This window comes from Somniosus microcephalus, unplaced genomic scaffold (genome assembly GCF_052327205.1).
Source record: "Somniosus microcephalus isolate GS21.2 unplaced genomic scaffold, FLI_Smic_1.0 scaffold134, whole genome shotgun sequence".
NCBI classification, from domain to species: domain Eukaryota; kingdom Metazoa; phylum Chordata; class Chondrichthyes; order Squaliformes; family Somniosidae; genus Somniosus; species Somniosus microcephalus.
The window spans coordinates 88,668-110,000 of NW_028225321.1; the positions used below are offsets into that span (position 1 = coordinate 88,668).

A 21,333-nucleotide genomic window follows, 5' to 3' on the forward strand; every position below is an offset into this window, starting at 1 on the left:
AGGATCTTTAGATTATGAGACTGACGCGCTGCCTACTGCGCTAAGAAGGCACTGGCCGTGCAAACTGCTGGGCAGCATGACCAAGTAGGTGCGCTTGCGAGGCATCTAGAGCCATAATGCAAAGTGCGTAAAAAAGATTAAGCCAGGTAGGAGTCGAACCTACAATCTTCTGATCCGTAGTGAGACGCGTTATCCATTGCGCCACTGGCACAGCCTCTCCAGAGCAGCGGGCAACTCACAGTCCCACAACACTGCGGCATCAGCAGGTACACCAGGCCGCGAGCGTCAAAAGGCGCACGGCGGACAATCACCAAAGCGAGACACCTTTGCCGCTTCCCTTCGATTTTCAGGTGGTAGAGCGGAGGACTGCAGTGGAAAAAAAGCAAAGCAAAGTCGTCGTTAGGTCGCTGGTTCGACTCCGGCTTGAAGGAGCGGGCGTTCTTGTGCAGTAAGTGAGCGGTAAGGAGCTTTTAGCTCAAGGCAGTGCTCTTAACTTGACGCTGGTTTACATGTTGCTGCTGAGGCACAGGACACCTCCATTGCTTGAGCAGTTGCATCTGCACACCAGCAGGGAGTGCCTTTGAGCAGCAATGCACCAAAACACCCACCACTCTCTTTCAGGCAAAACCTCAGGCAAAAGAATTCATCTATCAGTCAGACAGGGCTCTCGGCTGCTCCCTCACGCTCGTGGCGGCTGCTACTTTCCGGTCACCTCGCTTCCCTTCCGTCGGCTCGGGCTCTTTCTCGGCTTCTTTCCCCATTTCTCTGACTTCCCGCCCTGCCGTTGCTCGGTAACGCCGATTGGAGCAAAGCGTTGAAAGAGATCAGGGAGCGGGCTAACCCGAAGCAGGAGATCCCTGCTGGTGGCGCAGCAACTCAGAGGCGAGTGCTAAGGAGCTACTGAGAAGCAAACTTGGTGCAACTGCAAGAAGTAGCTGGGGAATTAGCTCAAATGGTAGAGCGCTCGCTTCGCATGTGAGAGGTAGCGGGATCGATGCCCGCATTCTCCACTCCTCTTTTGGCTCGGGGCAATGGCTCAAACACAACAGTGGTGTCAGCTGTCGGTGAACCCGTGTACTTCCGAAGGTTCTCCACACGCTGAGGTACAGAGGGGCCAAGGGACATCAAATCCTTTGGTGTGCCGTAGCAGCAAGTCTTGTCGATAGTCTTGTGCAGCAAAAATGGAAAGCTGAGATGAGGGATAAAAATGCTTTGCAAGTATCAATGCCTTCTCTGAGGATCGAACTCAGGACCTTCAGATTATGAGACTGACGCGCTGCCTACTGCGCTAAGAAGGCACTTGCCATGCAAACTGCTGGGCAGCATGACCAAGTAGGTGCGCTTGCGAGGCATCTAGCGCCATAATGCAAAGTGCGTAAAAAAGTTCGAGCCAGGTAGGAGTCGAACCTACAATCTTCTGATCCGTAGTCAGACGCGTTATCCATTGCGCCACAGGCCCAGCCTGTACAGAGCAGCTGGCAACTCACAGTCCCACAACACTGCGGCATCAGCAGGTACACCAGGCCGGGAGCGTCAAAAGGCGCACGGCGGACAATCACCAAAGCGAGACACCTTTGCCACTTCCCTTCGATTTTCAGGTGGTAGAGCGGAGGACTGCAGTGGAAAAAAAGCAAAGCAAAGTCGTCGTTAGGTCGCTGGTTCGACTCCGGCTTGAAGGAGCGGGCGTTCTTGTGCAGTAAGTGAGCGGTAAGGAGCTTTCAGCTCAAGGCAGTGCTCTTAACTTGACGCTAGTTTACATGTTGCTGCTGAGGCACAGGACACCTCCATTGCTTGAGCAGTTGCATCTGCACACCAGCAGGGAGTGCCTTTGAGCAGCAATGCACCAAAACACCCACCACTCTCTTTCAGGCAAAACCTCAGGCAAAAGAATTCATCTATCAGTCAGACAGGGCTCTCGGCTGCTCCCTCACGCTCGTGGCGGCTGCTACTTTCCGGTCACCTCGCTTCCCTTCCGTCGGCTCGGGCTCTTTCTCGGCTTCTTTCCCCATTTCTCTGACTTCCCGCCCTGCCGTTGCTCGGTAACGCCGATTGGAGCAAAGCGTTGAAAGAGATCAGGGAGCGGGCTAACCCAAAGCAGGAGATCCCTGCTGGTGGCGCAGCAACTCAGAGGCGAGTGCTAAGGAGCTACTGAGAAGCAAACTTGGTGCAATTGTAAGACGCAGCTGGGGAATTAGCTCAAATGGTAGAGCGCTCGCTTTGCATGTGAGAGGTAGCGGGATCGATGCCTGCATTCTCCACTCCTCTTTTGGCTCGGGGCAATGGCTCAAACGCAACAGTGGTGTCAGCTGTCGGTGAACCTGTGTACTTCCGAAGGGTCTCCACACGCTGAGGGACAGAGGGGCCAAGGGACATCAAATCCTTTGGTGTGCCGTAGCAGCAAGTCTTGTGCAGCCAAAATGGAAAGCTGAGATGAGGGATAAAAAAGCTTTGCAAGTATCAATGCCTTCTCTGAGGATTGAACTCAGGATCTTTAGATTATGAGACTGACGCGCTGCCTACTGCGCTAAGAAGGCACTGGCCGTGCAAACTGCTGGGCAGCATGACCAAGTAGGTGCGCTTGCGAGGCATCTAGAGCCATAATGCAAAGTGCGTAAAAAAGATTAAGCCAGGTAGGAGTCGAACCTACAATCTTCTGATCCGTAGTGAGACGCGTTATCCATTGCGCCACTGGCACAGCCTCTCCAGAGCAGCGGGCAACTCACAGTCCCACAACACTGCGGCATCAGCAGGTACACCAGGCCGCGAGCGTCAAAAGGCGCACGGCGGACAATCACCAAAGCGAGACACCTTTGCCGCTTCCCTTCGATTTTCAGGTGGTAGAGCGGAGGACTGCAGTGGAAAAAAAGCAAAGCAAAGTCGTCGTTAGGTCGCTGGTTCGACTCCGGCTTGAAGGAGCGGGCGTTCTTGTGCAGTAAGTGAGCGGTAAGGAGCTTTCAGCTCAAGGCAGTGCTCTTAACTTGACGCTAGTTTACATGTTGCTGCTGAGGCACAGGACACCTCCATTGCTTGAGCAGTTGCATCTGCACACCAGCAGGGAGTGCCTTTGAGCAGCAATGCACCAAAACACCCACCACTCTCTTTCAGGCAAAACCTCAGGCAAAAGAATTCATCTATCAGTCAGACAGGGCTCTCGGCTGCTCCCTCACGCTCGTGGCGGCTGCTACTTTCCGGTCACCTCGCTTCCCTTCCGTCGGCTCGGGCTCTTTCTCGGCTTCTTTCCCCATTTCTCTGACTTCCCGCCCTGCCGTTGCTCGGTAACGCCGATTGGAGCAAAGCGTTGAAAGAGATCAGGGAGCGGGCTAACCCAAAGCAGGAGATCCCTGCTGGTGGCGCAGCAACTCAGAGGCGAGTGCTAAGGAGCTACTGAGAAGCAAACTTGGTGCAATTGTAAGACGCAGCTGGGGAATTAGCTCAAATGGTAGAGCGCTCGCTTTGCATGTGAGAGGTAGCGGGATCGATGCCTGCATTCTCCACTCCTCTTTTGGCTCGGGGCAATGGCTCAAACGCAACAGTGGTGTCAGCTGTCGGTGAACCTGTGTACTTCCGAAGGGTCTCCACACGCTGAGGGACAGAGGGGCCAAGGGACATCAAATCCTTTGGTGTGCCGTAGCAGCAAGTCTTGTGCAGCCAAAATGGAAAGCTGAGATGAGGGATAAAAAAGCTTTGCAAGTATCAATGCCTTCTCTGAGGATTGAACTCAGGATCTTTAGATTATGAGACTGACGCGCTGCCTACTGCGCTAAGAAGGCACTGGCCGTGCAAACTGCTGGGCAGCATGACCAAGTAGGTGCGCTTGCGAGGCATCTAGAGCCATAATGCAAAGTGCGTAAAAAAGATTAAGCCAGGTAGGAGTCGAACCTACAATCTTCTGATCCGTAGTGAGACGCGTTATCCATTGCGCCACTGGCACAGCCTCTCCAGAGCAGCGGGCAACTCACAGTCCCACAACACTGCGGCATCAGCAGGTACACCAGGCCGCGAGCGTCAAAAGGCGCACGGCGGACAATCACCAAAGCGAGACACCTTTGCCGCTTCCCTTCGATTTTCAGGTGGTAGAGCGGAGGACTGCAGTGGAAAAAAAGCAAAGCAAAGTCGTCGTTAGGTCGCTGGTTCGACTCCGGCTTGAAGGAGCGGGCGTTCTTGTGCAGTAAGTGAGCGGTAAGGAGCATTTTGCTCAAGGCAGTGCTCTTAACTTGACGCTAGTTTACATGTTGCTGCTAAGGCACAGGACACCTCCATTGCTTGAGCAGTTGCATCTGCACACCAGCAGGGAGTGCCTTTGAGCAGCAACGCACCAAAACACCCAGCACTCTCTTTCAGGCAAAGCCTCAGGCAAAAGAATTCATCTATCAGTCAGACAGGGCTCTCGGCTGCTCCCTCACGCTCGTGGCGGCTGCTACTTTCCGGTCACCTCGCTTCCCTTCCGGCGGCTCGGGCTCTTTCTCGGCTTCTTTCCCCATTTCTCTGACTTCCCGCCCTGCCGTTGCTCGGTAACGCCGATTGGAGCAAAGCGTTGAAAGAGATCAGGGAGCGGGCTAACCCGAAGCAGGAGATCCCTGCTGGTGGCGCAGCAACTCAGAGGCGAGTGCTAAGGAGCTACTGAGAAGCAAACTTGGTGCAACTGCAAGAAGTAGCTGGGGAATTAGCTCAAATGGTAGAGCGCTCGCTTCGCATGTGAGAGGTAGCGGGATCGATGCCCGCATTCTCCACTCCTCTTTTGCCTCGGGGCAATGGCTCAAACACAACAGTGGTGTCAGCTGTCGGTGAACCCGTGTACTTCCGAAGTGTCTCCACACGCTGAGGTGCAGAGGGGGGCCAAGGGACATCAAATCCTTTGGTGTGCTTTAGCAGCAAGACTTGTCGATAGTCTTGTGCAGCAAGACTTGTCGATAGTCTTGTGCAGCCAAAATGGAAAGCTGAGATGAGGGATAAAAAAGCTTTGCAAGTATCAATGCCTTCTCTGAGGATTGAACTCAGGATCTTTAGATTATGAGACTGACGCGCTGCCTACTGCGCTAAGAAGTCACGGGCCGTGCAAACTGCTGGGCAGCATGACCAAGTAGGTGCGCTTGCGAGATATCTAGAGCCATAATGCAAAGTGCGTAAAAAAGATTAAGCCAGGTAGGAGTCGAGCCTACAATCTTCTGATCCGTAGTGAGACGCGTTATCCATTGCGCCACTGGCACATCCTCTCCAGAGCAGCGGGCAACTCACAGTCCCACAACACTGCGGCATCAGCAGGTACACCAGGCCGCGAGCGTCAAAAGGCGCACGGCGGACAATCACCAAAGCGAGACACCTTTGCCGCTTCCCTTCGATTTTCAGGTGGTAGAGCGGAGGACTGCAGTGGAAAAAAAGCAAAGCAAAGTCGTCGTTAGGTCGCTGATTCGACTCCGGCTTGAAGGAGCGGGCGTTCTTGTGCAGTAAGTGAGCGGTAAGGAGCATTTTGCTCAAGGCAGTGCTCTTAACTTGACGCTAGTTTACATGTTGCTGCTAAGGCACAGGACACCTCCATTGCTTGAGCAGTTGCATCTGCACACCAGCAGGGAGTGCCTTTGAGCAGCAACGCACCAAAACACCCAGCACTCTCTTTCAGGCAAAGCCTCAGGCAAAAGAATTCATCTATCAGTCAGACAGGGCTCTCGGCTGCTCCCTCACGCTCGTGGCGGCTGCTACTTTCCGGTCACCTCGCTTCCCTTCCGGCGGCTCGGGCTCTTTCTCGGCTTCTTTCCCCATTTCTCTGACTTCCCGCCCTGCCGTTGCTCGGTAACGCCGATTGGAGCAAAGCGTTGAAAGAGATCAGGGAGCGGGCTAACCCGAAGCAGGAGATCCCTGCTGGTGGCGCAGCAACTCAGAGGCGAGTGCTAAGGAGCTACTGAGAAGCAAACTTGGTGCAACTGCAAGAAGTAGCTGGGGAATTAGCTCAAATGGTAGAGCGCTCGCTTCGCATGTGAGAGGTAGCGGGATCGATGCCCGCATTCTCCACTCCTCTTTTGGCTCGGGGCAATGGCTCAAACACAACAGTGGTGTCAGCTGTCGGTGAACCCGTGTACTTCCGAAGTGTCTCCACACGCTGAGGTGCAGAGGGGGGCCAAGGGACATCAAATCCTTTGGTGTGCTTTAGCAGCAAGACTTGTCGATAGTCTTGTGCAGCAAGACTTGTCGATAGTCTTGTGCAGCCAAAATGGAAAGCTGAGATGAGGGATAAAAAAGCTTTGCAAGTATCAATGCCTTCTCTGAGGATTGAACTCAGGATCTTTAGATTATGAGACTGACGCGCTGCCTACTGCGCTAAGAAGGCACTGGCCGTGCAAACTGCTGGGCAGCATGACCAAGTAGGTGCGCTTGCGAGGCATCTAGAGCCATAATGCAAAGTGCGTAAAAAAGATTAAGCCAGGTAGGAGTCGAACCTACAATCTTCTGATCCGTAGTGAGACGCGTTATCCATTGCGCCACTGGCACAGCCTCTCCAGAGCAGCGGGCAACTCACAGTCCCACAACACTGCGGCATCAGCAGGTACACCAGGCCGCGAGCGTCAAAAGGCGCACGGCGGACAATCACCAAAGCGAGACACCTTTGCCGCTTCCCTTCGATTTTCAGGTGGTAGAGCGGAGGACTGCAGTGGAAAAAAAGCAAAGCAAAGTCGTCGTTAGGTCGCTGGTTCGACTCCGGCTTGAAGGAGCGGGCGTTCTTGTGCAGTAAGTGAGCGGTAAGGAGCATTTTGCTCAAGGCAGTGCTCTTAACTTGACGCTAGTTTACATGTTGCTGCTAAGGCACAGGACACCTCCATTGCTTGAGCAGTTGCATCTGCACACCAGCAGGGAGTGCCTTTGAGCAGCAACGCACCAAAACACCCAGCACTCTCTTTCAGGCAAAACCTCAGGCAAAAGAAGTCGTCTATCAGTCAGACAGGGCTCTCGGCTGCTCCCTCAGGTTCGTGGCGGCTGCTACTTTCCGGTCACCTCGCTTCCCTTCTGCCGGCTCGGGCTCTTTCTCGGCTTCTTTCCCCATTTCTCTGACTTCCCGCCCTGCCGTTGCTCGGTAACGCCGATTGGAGCAAAGCGTTGAAAGAGATCAGGGAGCGGGCTAACCCGAAGCAGGAGATCCCTGCTGGTGGCGCAGCAACTCAGAGGCGAGTGCTAAGGAGCTACTGAGAAGCAAACTTGGTGCAACTGCAAGTAGTAGCTGGGGAATTAGCTCAAATGGTAGAGCGCTCGCTTCGCATGTGAGAGGTAGCGGGATCGATGCCCGCATTCTCCACTCCTCTTTTGGCTCGGGGCAATGGCTCAAACACAACAGTGGTGTCAGCTGTCGGTGAACCCGTGTACTTCCGAAGGTTCTCCACACGCTGAGGTACAGAGGGGCCAAGGGACATCAAATCCTTTGGTGTGCCGTAGCAGCAAGTCTTGTCGATAGTCTTGTGCAGCAAAAATGGAAAGCTGAGATGAGGGATAAAAATGCTTTGCAAGTATCAATGCCTTCTCTGAGGATCGAACTCAGGACCTTCAGATTATGAGACTGACGCGCTGCCTACTGCGCTAAGAAGGCACTTGCCATGCAAACTGCTGGGCAGCATGACCAAGTAGGTGCGCTTGCGAGGCATCTAGCGCCATAATGCAAAGTGCGTAAAAAAGTTCGAGCCAGGTAGGAGTCGAACCTACAATCTTCTGATCCGTAGTCAGACGCGTTATCCATTGCGCCACAGGCCCAGCCTGTACAGAGCAGCTGGCAACTCACAGTCCCACAACACTGCGGCATCAGCAGGTACACCAGGCCGGGAGCGTCAAAAGGCGCACGGCGGACAATCACCAAAGCGAGACACCTTTGCCACTTCCCTTCGATTTTCAGGTGGTAGAGCGGAGGACTGCAGTGGAAAAAAAGCAAAGCAAAGTCGTCGTTAGGTCGCTGGTTCGACTCCGGCTTGAAGGAGCGGGCGTTCTTGTGCAGTAAGTGAGCGGTAAGGAGCTTTCAGCTCAAGGCAGTGCTCTTAACTTGACGCTAGTTTACATGTTGCTGCTGAGGCACAGGACACCTCCATTGCTTGAGCAGTTGCATCTGCACACCAGCAGGGAGTGCCTTTGAGCAGCAATGCACCAAAACACCCACCACTCTCTTTCAGGCAAAACCTCAGGCAAAAGAATTCATCTATCAGTCAGACAGGGCTCTCGGCTGCTCCCTCACGCTCGTGGCGGCTGCTACTTTCCGGTCACCTCGCTTCCCTTCCGTCGGCTCGGGCTCTTTCTCGGCTTCTTTCCCCATTTCTCTGACTTCCCGCCCTGCCGTTGCTCGGTAACGCCGATTGGAGCAAAGCGTTGAAAGAGATCAGGGAGCGGGCTAACCCAAAGCAGGAGATCCCTGCTGGTGGCGCAGCAACTCAGAGGCGAGTGCTAAGGAGCTACTGAGAAGCAAACTTGGTGCAATTGTAAGACGCAGCTGGGGAATTAGCTCAAATGGTAGAGCGCTCGCTTTGCATGTGAGAGGTAGCGGGATCGATGCCTGCATTCTCCACTCCTCTTTTGCCTCGGGGCAATGGCTCAAACGCAACAGTGGTGTCAGCTGTCGGTGAACCTGTGTACTTCCGAAGGGTCTCCACACGCTGAGGGACAGAGGGGCCAAGGGACATCAAATCCTTTGGTGTGCCGTAGCAGCAAGTCTTGTGCAGCCAAAATGGAAAGCTGAGATGAGGGATAAAAAAGCTTTGCAAGTATCAATGCCTTCTCTGAGGATTGAACTCAGGATCTTTAGATTATGAGACTGACGCGCTGCCTACTGCGCTAAGAAGGCACTGGCCGTGCAAACTGCTGGGCAGCATGACCAAGTAGGTGCGCTTGCGAGGCATCTAGAGCCATAATGCAAAGTGCGTAAAAAAGATTAAGCCAGGTAGGAGTCGAACCTACAATCTTCTGATCCGTAGTGAGACGCGTTATCCATTGCGCCACTGGCACAGCCTCTCCAGAGCAGCGGGCAACTCACAGTCCCACAACACTGCGGCATCAGCAGGTACACCAGGCCGCGAGCGTCAAAAGGCGCACGGCGGACAATCACCAAAGCGAGACACCTTTGCCACTTCCCTTCGATTTTCAGGTGGTAGAGCGGAGGACTGCAGTGGAAAAAAAGCAAAGCAAAGTCGTCGTTAGGTCGCTGGTTCGACTCCGGCTTGAAGGAGCGGGCGTTCTTGTGCAGTAAGTGAGCGGTAAGGAGCTTTCAGCTCAAGGCAGTGCTCTTAACTTGACGCTAGTTTACATGTTGCTGCTGAGGCACAGGACACCTCCATTGCTTGAGCAGTTGCATCTGCACACCAGCAGGGAGTGCCTTTGAGCAGCAATGCACCAAAACACCCACCACTCTCTTTCAGGCAAAACCTCAGGCAAAAGAATTCATCTATCAGTCAGACAGGGCTCTCGGCTGCTCCCTCACGCTCGTGGCGGCTGCTACTTTCCGGTCACCTCGCTTCCCTTCCGGCGGCTCGGGCTCTTTCTCGGCTTCTTTCCCCATTTCTCTGACTTCCCGCCCTGCCGTTGCTCGGTAACGCCGATTGGAGCAAAGCGTTGAAAGAGATCAGGGAGCGGGCTAACCCGAAGCAGGAGATCCCTGCTGGTGGCGCAGCAACTCAGAGGCGAGTGCTAAGGAGCTACTGAGAAGCAAACTTGGTGCAACTGCAAGAAGTAGCTGGGGAATTAGCTCAAATGGTAGAGCGCTCGCTTCGCATGTGAGAGGTAGCGGGATCGATGCCCGCATTCTCCACTCCTCTTTTGGCTCGGGGCAATGGCTCAAACACAACAGTGGTGTCAGCTGTCGGTGAACCCGTGTACTTCCGAAGTGTCTCCACACGCTGAGGTGCAGAGGGGGGCCAAGGGACATCAAATCCTTTGGTGTGCTTTAGCAGCAAGACTTGTCGATAGTCTTGTGCAGCAAGACTTGTCGATAGTCTTGTGCAGCCAAAATGGAAAGCTGAGATGAGGGATAAAAAAGCTTTGCAAGTATCAATGCCTTCTCTGAGGATTGAACTCAGGATCTTTAGATTATGAGACTGACGCGCTGCCTACTGCGCTAAGAAGGCACTGGCCGTGCAAACTGCTGGGCAGCATGACCAAGTAGGTGCGCTTGCGAGGCATCTTGAGCCATAATGCAAAGTGCGTAAAAAAGATTAAGCCAGGTAGGAGTCGAACCTACAATCTTCTGATCCGTAGTGAGACGCGTTATCCATTGCGCCACTGGCACAGCCTCTCCAGAGCAGCGGGCAACTCACAGTCCCACAACACTGCGGCATCAGCAGGTACACCAGGCCGCGAGCGTCAAAAGGCGCACGGCGGACAATCACCAAAGCGAGACACCTTTGCCGCTTCCCTTCGATTTTCAGGTGGTAGAGCGGAGGACTGCAGTGGAAAAAAAGCAAAGCAAAGTCGTCGTTAGGTCGCTGGTTCGACTCCGGCTTGAAGGAGCGGGCGTTCTTGTGCAGTAAGTGAGCGGTAAGGAGCATTTTGCTCAAGGCAGTGCTCTTAACTTGACGCTAGTTTACATGTTGCTGCTAAGGCACAGGACACCTCCATTGCTTGAGCAGTTGCATCTGCACACCAGCAGGGAGTGCCTTTGAGCAGCAACGCACCAAAACACCCAGCACTCTCTTTCAGGCAAAACCTCAGGCAAAAGAAGTCGTCTATCAGTCAGACAGGGCTCTCGGCTGCTCCCTCAGGTTCGTGGCGGCTGCTACTTTCCGGTCACCTCGCTTCCCTTCTGCCGGCTCGGGCTCTTTCTCGGCTTCTTTCCCCATTTCTCTGACTTCCCGCCCTGCCGTTGCTCGGTAACGCCGATTGGAGCAAAGCGTTGAAAGAGATCAGGGAGCGGGCTAACCCGAAGCAGGAGATCCCTGCTGGTGGCGCAGCAACTCAGAGGCGAGTGCTAAGGAGCTACTGAGAAGCAAACTTGGTGCAACTGCAAGAAGTAGCTGGGGAATTAGCTCAAATGGTAGAGCGCTCGCTTCGTATGTGAGAGGTAGCGGGATCGATGCCCGCATTCTCCACTCCTCTTTTGGCTCGGGGCAATGGCTCAAACACAACAGTGGTGTCAGCTGTCGGTGAACCCGTGTACTTCCGAAGGTTCTCCACACGCTGAGGTACAGAGGGGCCAAGGGACATCAAATCCTTTGGTGTGCCGTAGCAGCAAGTCTTGTCGATAGTCTTGTGCAGCAAAAATGGAAAGCTGAGATGAGGGATAAAAATGCTTTGCAAGTATCAATGCCTTCTCTGAGGATCGAACTCAGGACCTTCAGATTATGAGACTGACGCGCTGCCTACTGCGCTAAGAAGGCACTTGCCATGCAAACTGCTGGGCAGCATGACCAAGTAGGTGCGCTTGCGAGGCATCTAGCGCCATAATGCAAAGTGCGTAAAAAAGTTCGAGCCAGGTAGGAGTCGAACCTACAATCTTCTGATCTGTAGTCAGACGCGTTATCCATTGCGCCACAGGCCCAGCCTGTACAGAGCAGCTGGCAACTCACAGTCCCACAACACTGCGGCATCAGCAGGTACACCAGGCCGGGAGCGTCAAAAGGCGCACGGCGGACAATCACCAAAGCGAGACACCTTTGCCACTTCCCTTCGATTTTCAGGTGGTAGAGCGGAGGACTGCAGTGGAAAAAAAGCAAAGCAAAGTCGTCGTTAGGTCGCTGGTTCGACTCCGGCTTGAAGGAGCGGGCGTTCTTGTGCAGTAAGTGAGCGGTAAGGAGCTTTCAGCTCAAGGCAGTGCTCTTAACTTGACGCTAGTTTACATGTTGCTGCTGAGGCACAGGACACCTCCATTGCTTGAGCAGTTGCATCTGCACACCAGCAGGGAGTGCCTTTGAGCAGCAATGCACCAAAACACCCACCACTCTCTTTCAGGCAAAACCTCAGGCAAAAGAATTCATCTATCAGTCAGACAGGGCTCTCGGCTGCTCCCTCACGCTCGTGGCGGCTGCTACTTTCCGGTCACCTCGCTTCCCTTCCGTCGGCTCGGGCTCTTTCTCGGCTTCTTTCCCCATTTCTCTGACTTCCCGCCCTGCCGTTGCTCGGTAACGCCGATTGGAGCAAAGCGTTGAAAGAGATCAGGGAGCGGGCTAACCCGAAGCAGGAGATCCCTGCTGGTGGCGCAGCAACTCAGAGGCGAGTGCTAAGGAGCTACTGAGAAGCAAACTTGGTGCAACTGCAAGAAGTAGCTGGGGAATTAGCTCAAATGGTAGAGCGCTCGCTTCGCATGTGAGAGGTAGCGGGATCGATGCCCGCATTCTCCACTCCTCTTTTGGCTCGGGGCAATGGCTCAAACACAACAGTGGTGTCAGCTGTCGGTGAACCCGTGTACTTCCGAAGTGTCTCCACACGCTGAGGTGCAGAGGGGGGCCAAGGGACATCAAATCCTTTGGTGTGCTTTAGCAGCAAGACTTGTCGATAGTGTTGTGCAGCAAGACTTGTCGATAGTCTTGTGCAGCCAAAATGGAAAGCTGAGATGAGGGATAAAAAAGCTTTGCAAGTATCAATGCCTTCTCTGAGGATTGAACTCAGGATCTTTAGATTATGAGACTGACGCGCTGCCTACTGCGCTAAGAAGGCACTGGCCGTGCAAACTGCTGGGCAGCATGACCAAGTAGGTGCGCTTGCGAGGCATCTAGAGCCATAATGCAAAGTGCGTAAAAAAGATTAAGCCAGGTAGGAGTCGAACCTACAATCTTCTGATCCGTAGTGAGACGCGTTATCCATTGCGCCACTGGCACAGCCTCTCCAGAGCAGCGGGCAACTCACAGTCCCACAACACTGCGGCATCAGCAGGTACACCAGGCCGCGAGCGTCAAAAGGCGCACGGCGGACAATCACCAAAGCGAGACACCTTTGCCGCTTCCCTTCGATTTTCAGGTGGTAGAGCGGAGGACTGCAGTGGAAAAAAAGCAAAGCAAAGTCGTCGTTAGGTCGCTGGTTCGACTCCGGCTTGAAGGAGCGGGCGTTCTTGTGCAGTAAGTGAGCGGTAAGGAGCATTTTGCTCAAGGCAGTGCTCTTAACTTGACGCTAGTTTACATGTTGCTGCTAAGGCACAGGACACCTCCATTGCTTGAGCAGTTGCATCTGCACACCAGCAGGGAGTGCCTTTGAGCAGCAACGCACCAAAACACCCAGCACTCTCTTTCAGGCAAAACCTCAGGCAAAAGAAGTCGTCTATCAGTCAGACAGGGCTCTCGGCTGCTCCCTCAGGTTCGTGGCGGCTGCTACTTTCCGGTCACCTCGCTTCCCTTCTGCCGGCTCGGGCTCTTTCTCGGCTTCTTTCCCCATTTCTCTGACTTCCCGCCCTGCCGTTGCTCGGTAACGCCGATTGGAGCAAAGCGTTGAAAGAGATCAGGGAGCGGGCTAACCCGAAGCAGGAGATCCCTGCTGGTGGCGCAGCAACTCAGAGGCGAGTGCTAAGGAGCTACTGAGAAGCAAACTTGGTGCAACTGCAAGAAGTAGCTGGGGAATTAGCTCAAATGGTAGAGCGCTCGCTTCGCATGTGAGAGGTAGCGGGATCGATGCCCGCATTCTCCACTCCTCTTTTGGCTCGGGGCAATGGCTCAAACACAACAGTGGTGTCAGCTGTCGGTGAACCCGTGTACTTCCGAAGGTTCTCCACACGCTGAGGTACAGAGGGGCCAAGGGACATCAAATCCTTTGGTGTGCCGTAGCAGCAAGTCTTGTCGATAGTCTTGTGCAGCAAAAATGGAAAGCTGAGATGAGGGATAAAAATGCTTTGCAGGTATCAATGCCTTCTCTGAGGATCGAACTCAGGACCTTCAGATTATGAGACTGACGCGCTGCCTACTGCGCTAAGAAGGCACTTGCCATGCAAACTGCTGGGCAGCATGACCAAGTAGGTGCGCTTGCGAGGCATCTAGCGCCATAATGCAAAGTGCGTAAAAAAGTTCGAGCCAGGTAGGAGTCGAACCTACAATCTTCTGATCCGTAGTCAGACGCGTTATCCATTGCGCCACAGGCCCAGCCTGTACAGAGCAGCTGGCAACTCACAGTCCCACAACACTGCGGCATCAGCAGGTACACCAGGCCGGGAGCGTCAAAAGGCGCACGGCGGACAATCACCAAAGCGAGACACCTTTGCCACTTCCCTTCGATTTTCAGGTGGTAGAGCGGAGGACTGCAGTGGAAAAAAAGCAAAGCAAAGTCGTCGTTAGGTCGCTGGTTCGACTCCGGCTTGAAGGAGCGGGCGTTCTTGTGCAGTAAGTGAGCGGTAAGGAGCTTTCAGCTCAAGGCAGTGCTCTTAACTTGACGCTAGTTTACATGTTGCTGCTGAGGCACAGGACACCTCCATTGCTTGAGCAGTTGCATCTGCACACCAGCAGGGAGTGCCTTTGAGCAGCAATGCACCAAAACACCCACCACTCTCTTTCAGGCAAAACCTCAGGCAAAAGAATTCATCTATCAGTCAGACAGGGCTCTCGGCTGCTCCCTCACGCTCGTGGCGGCTGCTACTTTCCGGTCACCTCGCTTCCCTTCCGTCGGCTCGGGCTCTTTCTCGGCTTCTTTCCCCATTTCTCTGACTTCCCGCCCTGCCGTTGCTCGGTAACGCCGATTGGAGCAAAGCGTTGAAAGAGATCAGGGAGCGGGCTAACCCAAAGCAGGAGATCCCTGCTGGTGGCGCAGCAACTCAGAGGCGAGTGCTAAGGAGCTACTGAGAAGCAAACTTGGTGCAATTGTAAGACGCAGCTGGGGAATTAGCTCAAATGGTAGAGCGCTCGCTTTGCATGTGAGAGGTAGCGGGATCGATGCCTGCATTCTCCACTCCTCTTTTGGCTCGGGGCAATGGCTCAAACGCAACAGTGGTGTCAGCTGTCGGTGAACCTGTGTACTTCCGAAGGGTCTCCACACGCTGAGGGACAGAGGGGCCAAGGGACATCAAATCCTTTGGTGTGCCGTAGCAGCAAGTCTTGTGCAGCCAAAATGGAAAGCTGAGATGAGGGATAAAAAAGCTTTGCAAGTATCAATGCCTTCTCTGAGGATTGAACTCAGGATCTTTAGATTATGAGACTGACGCGCTGCCTACTGCGCTAAGAAGGCACTGGCCGTGCAAACTGCTGGGCAGCATGACCAAGTAGGTGCGCTTGCGAGGCATCTAGAGCCATAATGCAAAGTGCGTAAAAAAGATTAAGCCAGGTAGGAGTCGAACCTACAATCTTCTGATCCGTAGTGAGACGCGTTATCCATTGCGCCACTGGCACAGCCTCTCCAGAGCAGCGGGCAACTCACAGTCCCACAACACTGCGGCATCAGCAGGTACACCAGGCCGCGAGCGTCAAAAGGCGCACGGCGGACAATCACCAAAGCGAGACATCTTTGCCACTTCCCTTCGATTTTCAGGTGGTAGAGCGGAGGACTGCAGTGGAAAAAAAGCAAAGCAAAGTCGTCGTTAGGTCGCTGGTTCGACTCCGGCTTGAAGGAGCGGGCGTTCTTGTGCAGTAAGTGAGCGGTAAGGAGCTTTCAGCTCAAGGCAGTGCTCTTAACTTGACGCTAGTTTACATGTTGCTGCTGAGGCACAGGACACCTCCATTGCTTGAGCAGTTGCATCTGCACACCAGCAGGGAGTGCCTTTGAGCAGCAATGCACCAAAACACCCACCACTCTCTTTCAGGCAAAACCTCAGGCAAAAGAATTCATCTATCAGTCAGACAGGGCTCTCGGCTGCTCCCTCACGCTCGTGGCGGCTGCTACTTTCCGGTCACCTCGCTTCCCTTCCGTCGGCTCGGGCTCTTTCTCGGCTTCTTTCCCCATTTCTCTGACTTCCCGCCCTGCCGTTGCTCGGTAACGCCGATTGGAGCAAAGCGTTGAAAGAGATCAGGGAGCGGGCTAACCCAAAGCAGGAGATCCCTGCTGGTGGCGCAGCAACTCAGAGGCGAGTGCTAAGGAGCTACTGAGAAGCAAACTTGGTGCAATTGTAAGACGCAGCGGGGGAATTAGCTCAAATGGTAGAGCGCTCGCTTTGCATGTGAGAGGTAGCGGGATCGATGCCTGCATTCTCCACTCCTCTTTTGGCTCGGGGCAATGGCTCAAACGCAACAGTGGTGTCAGCTGTCGGTGAACCTGTGTACTTCCGAAGGGTCTCCACACGCTGAGGGACAGAGGGGCCAAGGGACATCAAATCCTTTGGTGTGCCGTAGCAGCAAGTCTTGTGCAGCAAAAATGGAAAGCTGAGATGAGGGATAAAAAAGCTTTGCAAGTATCAATGCCTTCTCTGAGGATTGAACTCAGGATCTTTAGATTATGAGACTGACGCGCTGCCTACTGCGCTAAGAAGTCACGGGCCGTGCAAACTGCTGGGCAGCATGACCAAGTAGGTGCGCTTGCGAGATATCTAGAGCCATAATGCAAAGTGCGTAAAAAAGATTAAGCCAGGTAGGAGTCGAGCCTACAATCTTCTGATCCGTAGTGAGACGCGTTATCCATTGCGCCACTGGCACATCCTCTCCAGAGCAGCGGGCAACTCACAGTCCCACAACACTGCGGCATCAGCAGGTACACCAGGCCGCGAGCGTCAAAAGGCGCACGGCGGACAATCACCAAAGCGAGACACCTTTGCCGCTTCCCTTCGATTTTCAGGTGGTAGAGCGGAGGACTGCAGTGGAAAAAAAGCAAAGCAAAGTCGTCGTTAGGTCGCTGGTTCGACTCCGGCTTGAAGGAGCGGGCGTTCTTGTGCAGTAAGTGAGCGGTAAGGAGCATTTTGCTCAAGGCAGTGCTCTTAACTTGACGCTAGTTTACATGTTGCTGCTAAGGCACAGGACACCTCCATTGCTTGAGCAGTTGCATCTGCACACCAGCAGGGAGTGCCTTTGAGCAGCAACGCACCAAAACACCCAGCACTCTCTTTCAGGCAAAGCCTCAGGCAAAAGAATTCATCTATCAGTCAGACAGGGCTCTCGGCTGCTCCCTCACGCTCGTGGCGGCTGCTACTTTCCGGTCACCTCGCTTCCCTTCCGGCGGCTCGGGCTCTTTCTCGGCTTCTTTCCCCATTTCTCTGACTTCCCGCCCTGCCGTTGCTCGGTAACGCCGATTGGAGCAAAGCGTTGAAAGAGATCAGGGAGCGGGCTAACCCGAAGCAGGAGATCCCTGCTGGTGGCGCAGCAACTCAGAGGCGAGTGCTAAGGAGCTACTGAGAAGCAAACTTGGTGCAACTGCAAGAAGTAGCTGGGGAATTAGCTCAAATGGTAGAGCGCTCGCTTCGCATGTGAGAGGTAGCGGGATCGATGCCCGCATTCTCCACTCCTCTTTTGGCTCGGGGCAATGGCTCAAACACAACAGTGGTGTCAGCTGTCGGTGAACCCGTGTACTTCCGAAGTGTCTCCACACGCTGAGGTGCAGAGGGGGGCCAAGGGACATCAAATCCTTTGGTGTGCTTTAGCAGCAAGACTTGTCGATAGTCTTGTGCAGCAAGACTTGTCGATAGTCTTGTGCAGCCAAAATGGAAAGCTGAGATGAGGGATAAAAATGCTTTGCAAGCATCAATGCCTTCTCTGAGGATCGAACTCAGGACCTTCAGATTATGAGACTGACGCGCTGCCTACTGCGCTAAGAAGGCACTTGCCATGCAAACTGCTGGGCAGCATGACCAAGTAGGTGCGCTTGCGAGGCATCTAGCGCCATAATGCAAAGTGCGTAAAAAAGTTCGAGCCAGGTAGGAGTCGAACCTACAATCTTCTGATCCGTAGTCAGACGCGTTATCCATTGCGCCACAGGCCCAGCCTGTACAGAGCAGCTGGCAACTCACAGTCCCACAACACTGCGGCATCAGCAGGTACACCAGGCCGGGAGCGTCAAAAGGCGCACGGCGGACAATCACCAAAGCGAGACACCTTTGCCACTTCCCTTCGATTTTCAGGTGGTAGAGCGGAGGACTGCAGTGGAAAAAAAGCAAAGCAAAGTCGTCGTTAGGTCGCTGGTTCGACTCCGGCTTGAAGGAGCGGGCGTTCTTGTGCAGTAAGTGAGCGGTAAGGAGCTTTCAGCTCAAGGCAGTGCTCTTAACTTGACGCTAGTTTACATGTTGCTGCTGAGGCACAGGACACCTCCATTGCTTGAGCAGTTGCATCTGCACACCAGCAGGGAGTGCCTTTGAGCAGCAATGCACCAAAACACCCACCACTCTCTTTCAGGCAAAACCTCAGGCAAAAGAATTCATCTATCAGTCAGACAGGGCTCTCGGCTGCTCCCTCACGCTCGTGGCGGCTGCTACTTTCCGGTCACCTCGCTTCCCTTCCGTCGGCTCGGGCTCTTTCTCGGCTTCTTTCCCCATTTCTCTGACTTCCCGCCCTGCCGTTGCTCGGTAACGCCGATTGGAGCAAAGCGTTGAAAGAGATCAGGGAGCGGGCTAACCCAAAGCAGGAGATCCCTGCTGGTGGCGCAGCAACTCAGAGGCGAGTGCTAAGGAGCTACTGAGAAGCAAACTTGGTGCAATTGTAAGACGCAGCTGGGGAATTAGCTCAAATGGTAGAGCGCTCGCTTTGCATGTGAGAGGTAGCGGGATCGATGCCTGCATTCTCCACTCCTCTTTTGGCTCGGGGCAATGGCTCAAACGCAACAGTGGTGTCAGCTGTCGGTGAACCTGTGTACTTCCGAAGGGTCTCCACACGCTGAGGGACAGAGGGGCCAAGGGACATCAAATCCTTTGGTGTGCCGTAGCAGCAAGTCTTGTGCAGCCAAAATGGAAAGCTGAGATGAGGGATAAAAAAGCTTTGCAAGTATCAATGCCTTCTCTGAGGATTGAACTCAGGATCTTTAGATTATGAGACTGACGCGCTGCCTACTGCGCTAAGAAGGCACTGGCTGTGCAAACTGCTGGGCAGCATGACCAAGTAGGTGCGCTTGCGAGGCATCTAGAGCCATAATGCAAAGTGCGTAAAAAAGATTAAGCCAGGTAGGAGTCGAACCTACAATCTTCTGATCCGTAGTGAGACGCGTTATCCATTGCGCCACTGGCACAGCCTCTCCAGAGCAGCGGGCAACTCACAGTCCCACAACACTGCGGCATCAGCAGGTACACCAGGCCGCAAGCGTCAAAAGGCGCACGGCGGACAATCACCAAAGCGAGACACCTTTGCCACTTCCCTTCGATTTTCAGGTGGTAGAGCGGAGGACTGCAGTGGAAAAAAAGCAAAGCAAAGTCGTCGTTAGGTCGCTGGTTCGACTCCGGCTTGAAGGAGCGGGCGTTCTTGTGCAGTAAGTGAGCGGTAAGGAGCTTTCAGCTCAAGGCAGTGCTCTTAACTTGACGCTAGTTTACATGTTGCTGCTGAGGCACAGGACACCTCCATTGCTTGAGCAGTTGCATCTGCACACCAGCAGGGAGTGCCTTTGAGCAGCAATGCACCAAAACACCCACCACTCTCTTTCAGGCAAAACCTCAGGCAAAAGAATTCATCTATCAGTCAGACAGGGCTCTCGGCTGCTCCCTCACGCTCGTGGCGGCTGCTACTTTCCGGTCACCTCGCTTCCCTTCCGTCGGCTCGGGCTCTTTCTCGGCTTCTTTCCCCATTTCTCTGACTTCCCGCCCTGCCGTTGCTCGGTAACGCCGATTGGAGCAAAGCGTTGAAAGAGATCAGGGAGCGGGCTAACCCAAAGCAGGAGATCCCTGCTGGTGGCGCAGCAACTCAGAGGCGAGTGCTAAGGAGCTACTGAGAAGCAAACTTGGTGCAATTGTAAGACGCAGCTGGGGAATTAGCTCAAATGGTAGAGCGCTCGCTTTGCATGTGAGAGGTAGCGGGATCGATGCCTGCATTCTCCACTCCTCTTTTGGCTCGGGGCAATGGCTCAAACGCAACAGTGGTGTCAGCTGTCGGTGAACCTGTGTACTTCCGAAGGGTCTCCACACGCTGAGGGACAGAGGGGCCAAGGGACATCAAATCCTTTGGTGTGCCGTAGCAGCAAGTCTTGTGCAGCCAAAATGGAAAGCTGAGATGAGGGATAAAAAAGCTTTGCAAGTATCAATGCCTTCTCTGAGGATTGAACTCAGGATCTTTAGATTATGAGACTGACGCGCTGCCTACTGCGCTAAGAAGGCACTGGCTGTGCAAACTGCTGGGCAGCATGACCAAGTAGGTGCGCTTGCGAGGCATCTAGAGCCATAATGCAAAGTGCGTAAAAAAGATTAAGCCAGGTAGGAGTCGAACCTACAATCTTCTGATCCGTAGTGAGACGCGTTATCCATTGCGCCACTGGCACAGCCTCTCCAGAGCAGCGGGCAACTCACAGTCCCACAACACTGCGGCATCAGCAGGTACACCAGGCCGCGAGCGTCAAAAGGCGCACGGCGGACAATCACCAAAGCGAGACACCTTTGCCACTTCCCTTCGATTTTCAGGTGGTAGAGCGGAGGACTGCAGTGGAAAAAAAGCAAAGCAAAGTTGTCGTTAGGTCGCTGGTTCGACTCCGGCTTGAAGGAGCGGGCGTTCTTGTGCAGTAAGTGAGCGGTAAGGAGCTTTCAGCTCAAGGCAGTGCTCTTAACTTGACGCTAGTTTACATGTTGCTGCTGAGGCACAGGACACCTCCATTGCTTGAGCAGTTGCATCTGCACACCAGCAGGGAGTGCCTTTGAGCAGCAATGCACCAAAACACCCACCACTCTCTTTCAGGCAAAACCTCAGGCAAAAGAATTCATCTATCAGTCAGACAGGGCTCTCGGCTGCTCCCTCACGCTCGTGGCGGCTGCTACTTTCCGGTCACCTCGCTTCCCTTCCGTCGGCTCGGGCTCTTTCTCGGCTTCTTTCCCCATTTCTCTGACTTCCCGCCCTGCCGTTGCTCGGTAACGCCGATTGGAGCAAAGCGTTGAAAGAGATCAGGGAGCGGGCTAACCCAAAGCAGGAGATCCCTGCTGGTGGCGCAGCAACTCAGAGGCGAGTGCTAAGGAGCTACTGAGAAGCAAACTTGGTGCAATTGTAAGACGCAGCGGGGGAATTAGCTCAAATGGTAGAGCGCTCGCTTTGCATGTGAGAGGTAGCGGGATCGATGCCTGCATTCTCCACTCCTCTTTTGGCTCGGGGCAATGGCTCAAACGCAACAGTGGTGTCAGCTGTCGGTGAACCTGTGTACTTCCGAAGGGTCTCCACACGCTGAGGGACAGAGGGGCCAAGGGACATCAAATCCTTTGGTGTGCCGTAGCAGCAAGTCTTGTGCAGCAAAAATGGAAAGCTGAGATGAGGGATAAAAAAGCTTTGCAAGTATCAATGCCTTCTCTGAGGATTGAACTCAGGATCTTTAGATTATGAGACTGACGCGCTGCCTACTGCGCTAAGAAGTCACGGGCCGTGCAAACTGCTGGGC

At 54.0% G+C, this 21,333-nt stretch overlaps 10 non-coding genes across 10 annotated transcripts; all 10 read right to left on the bottom strand.

Annotated features, from left to right (window-relative positions):
• Positions 1-1,225: 1,225 nt before the first annotated feature.
• trnam-cau (transfer RNA methionine (anticodon CAU)) lies at positions 1,226-1,298 on the bottom strand. Its single transcript has one exon. It is a non-coding gene; the product is annotated as a tRNA-Met (tRNA).
• Positions 1,299-1,386: 88 nt separating this feature from the next.
• On the bottom strand, positions 1,387-1,459 carry trnar-acg (transfer RNA arginine (anticodon ACG)). The gene has a single exon. It is a non-coding gene; the product is annotated as a tRNA-Arg (tRNA).
• A 6,038-nt stretch (positions 1,460-7,497) lies between these two features.
• On the bottom strand, positions 7,498-7,570 carry trnam-cau (transfer RNA methionine (anticodon CAU)). Its single transcript has one exon. It is a non-coding gene; the product is annotated as a tRNA-Met (tRNA).
• An 88-nt stretch (positions 7,571-7,658) lies between these two features.
• On the bottom strand, positions 7,659-7,731 carry trnar-acg (transfer RNA arginine (anticodon ACG)). Its single transcript has one exon. It is a non-coding gene; the product is annotated as a tRNA-Arg (tRNA).
• Positions 7,732-11,257: 3,526 nt separating this feature from the next.
• trnam-cau (transfer RNA methionine (anticodon CAU)) lies at positions 11,258-11,330 on the bottom strand. Its single transcript has one exon. It is a non-coding gene; the product is annotated as a tRNA-Met (tRNA).
• Positions 11,331-11,418: 88 nt separating this feature from the next.
• Positions 11,419-11,491, bottom strand: trnac-aca (transfer RNA cysteine (anticodon ACA)). Its single transcript has one exon. It is a non-coding gene; the product is annotated as a tRNA-Cys (tRNA).
• A 2,290-nt stretch (positions 11,492-13,781) lies between these two features.
• On the bottom strand, positions 13,782-13,854 carry trnam-cau (transfer RNA methionine (anticodon CAU)). Its single transcript has one exon. It is a non-coding gene; the product is annotated as a tRNA-Met (tRNA).
• Positions 13,855-13,942: 88 nt separating this feature from the next.
• Positions 13,943-14,015, bottom strand: trnar-acg (transfer RNA arginine (anticodon ACG)). The gene has a single exon. It is a non-coding gene; the product is annotated as a tRNA-Arg (tRNA).
• A 3,514-nt stretch (positions 14,016-17,529) lies between these two features.
• On the bottom strand, positions 17,530-17,602 carry trnam-cau (transfer RNA methionine (anticodon CAU)). The gene has a single exon. It is a non-coding gene; the product is annotated as a tRNA-Met (tRNA).
• An 88-nt stretch (positions 17,603-17,690) lies between these two features.
• On the bottom strand, positions 17,691-17,763 carry trnar-acg (transfer RNA arginine (anticodon ACG)). The gene has a single exon. It is a non-coding gene; the product is annotated as a tRNA-Arg (tRNA).
• Positions 17,764-21,333: the final 3,570 nt, after the last annotated feature.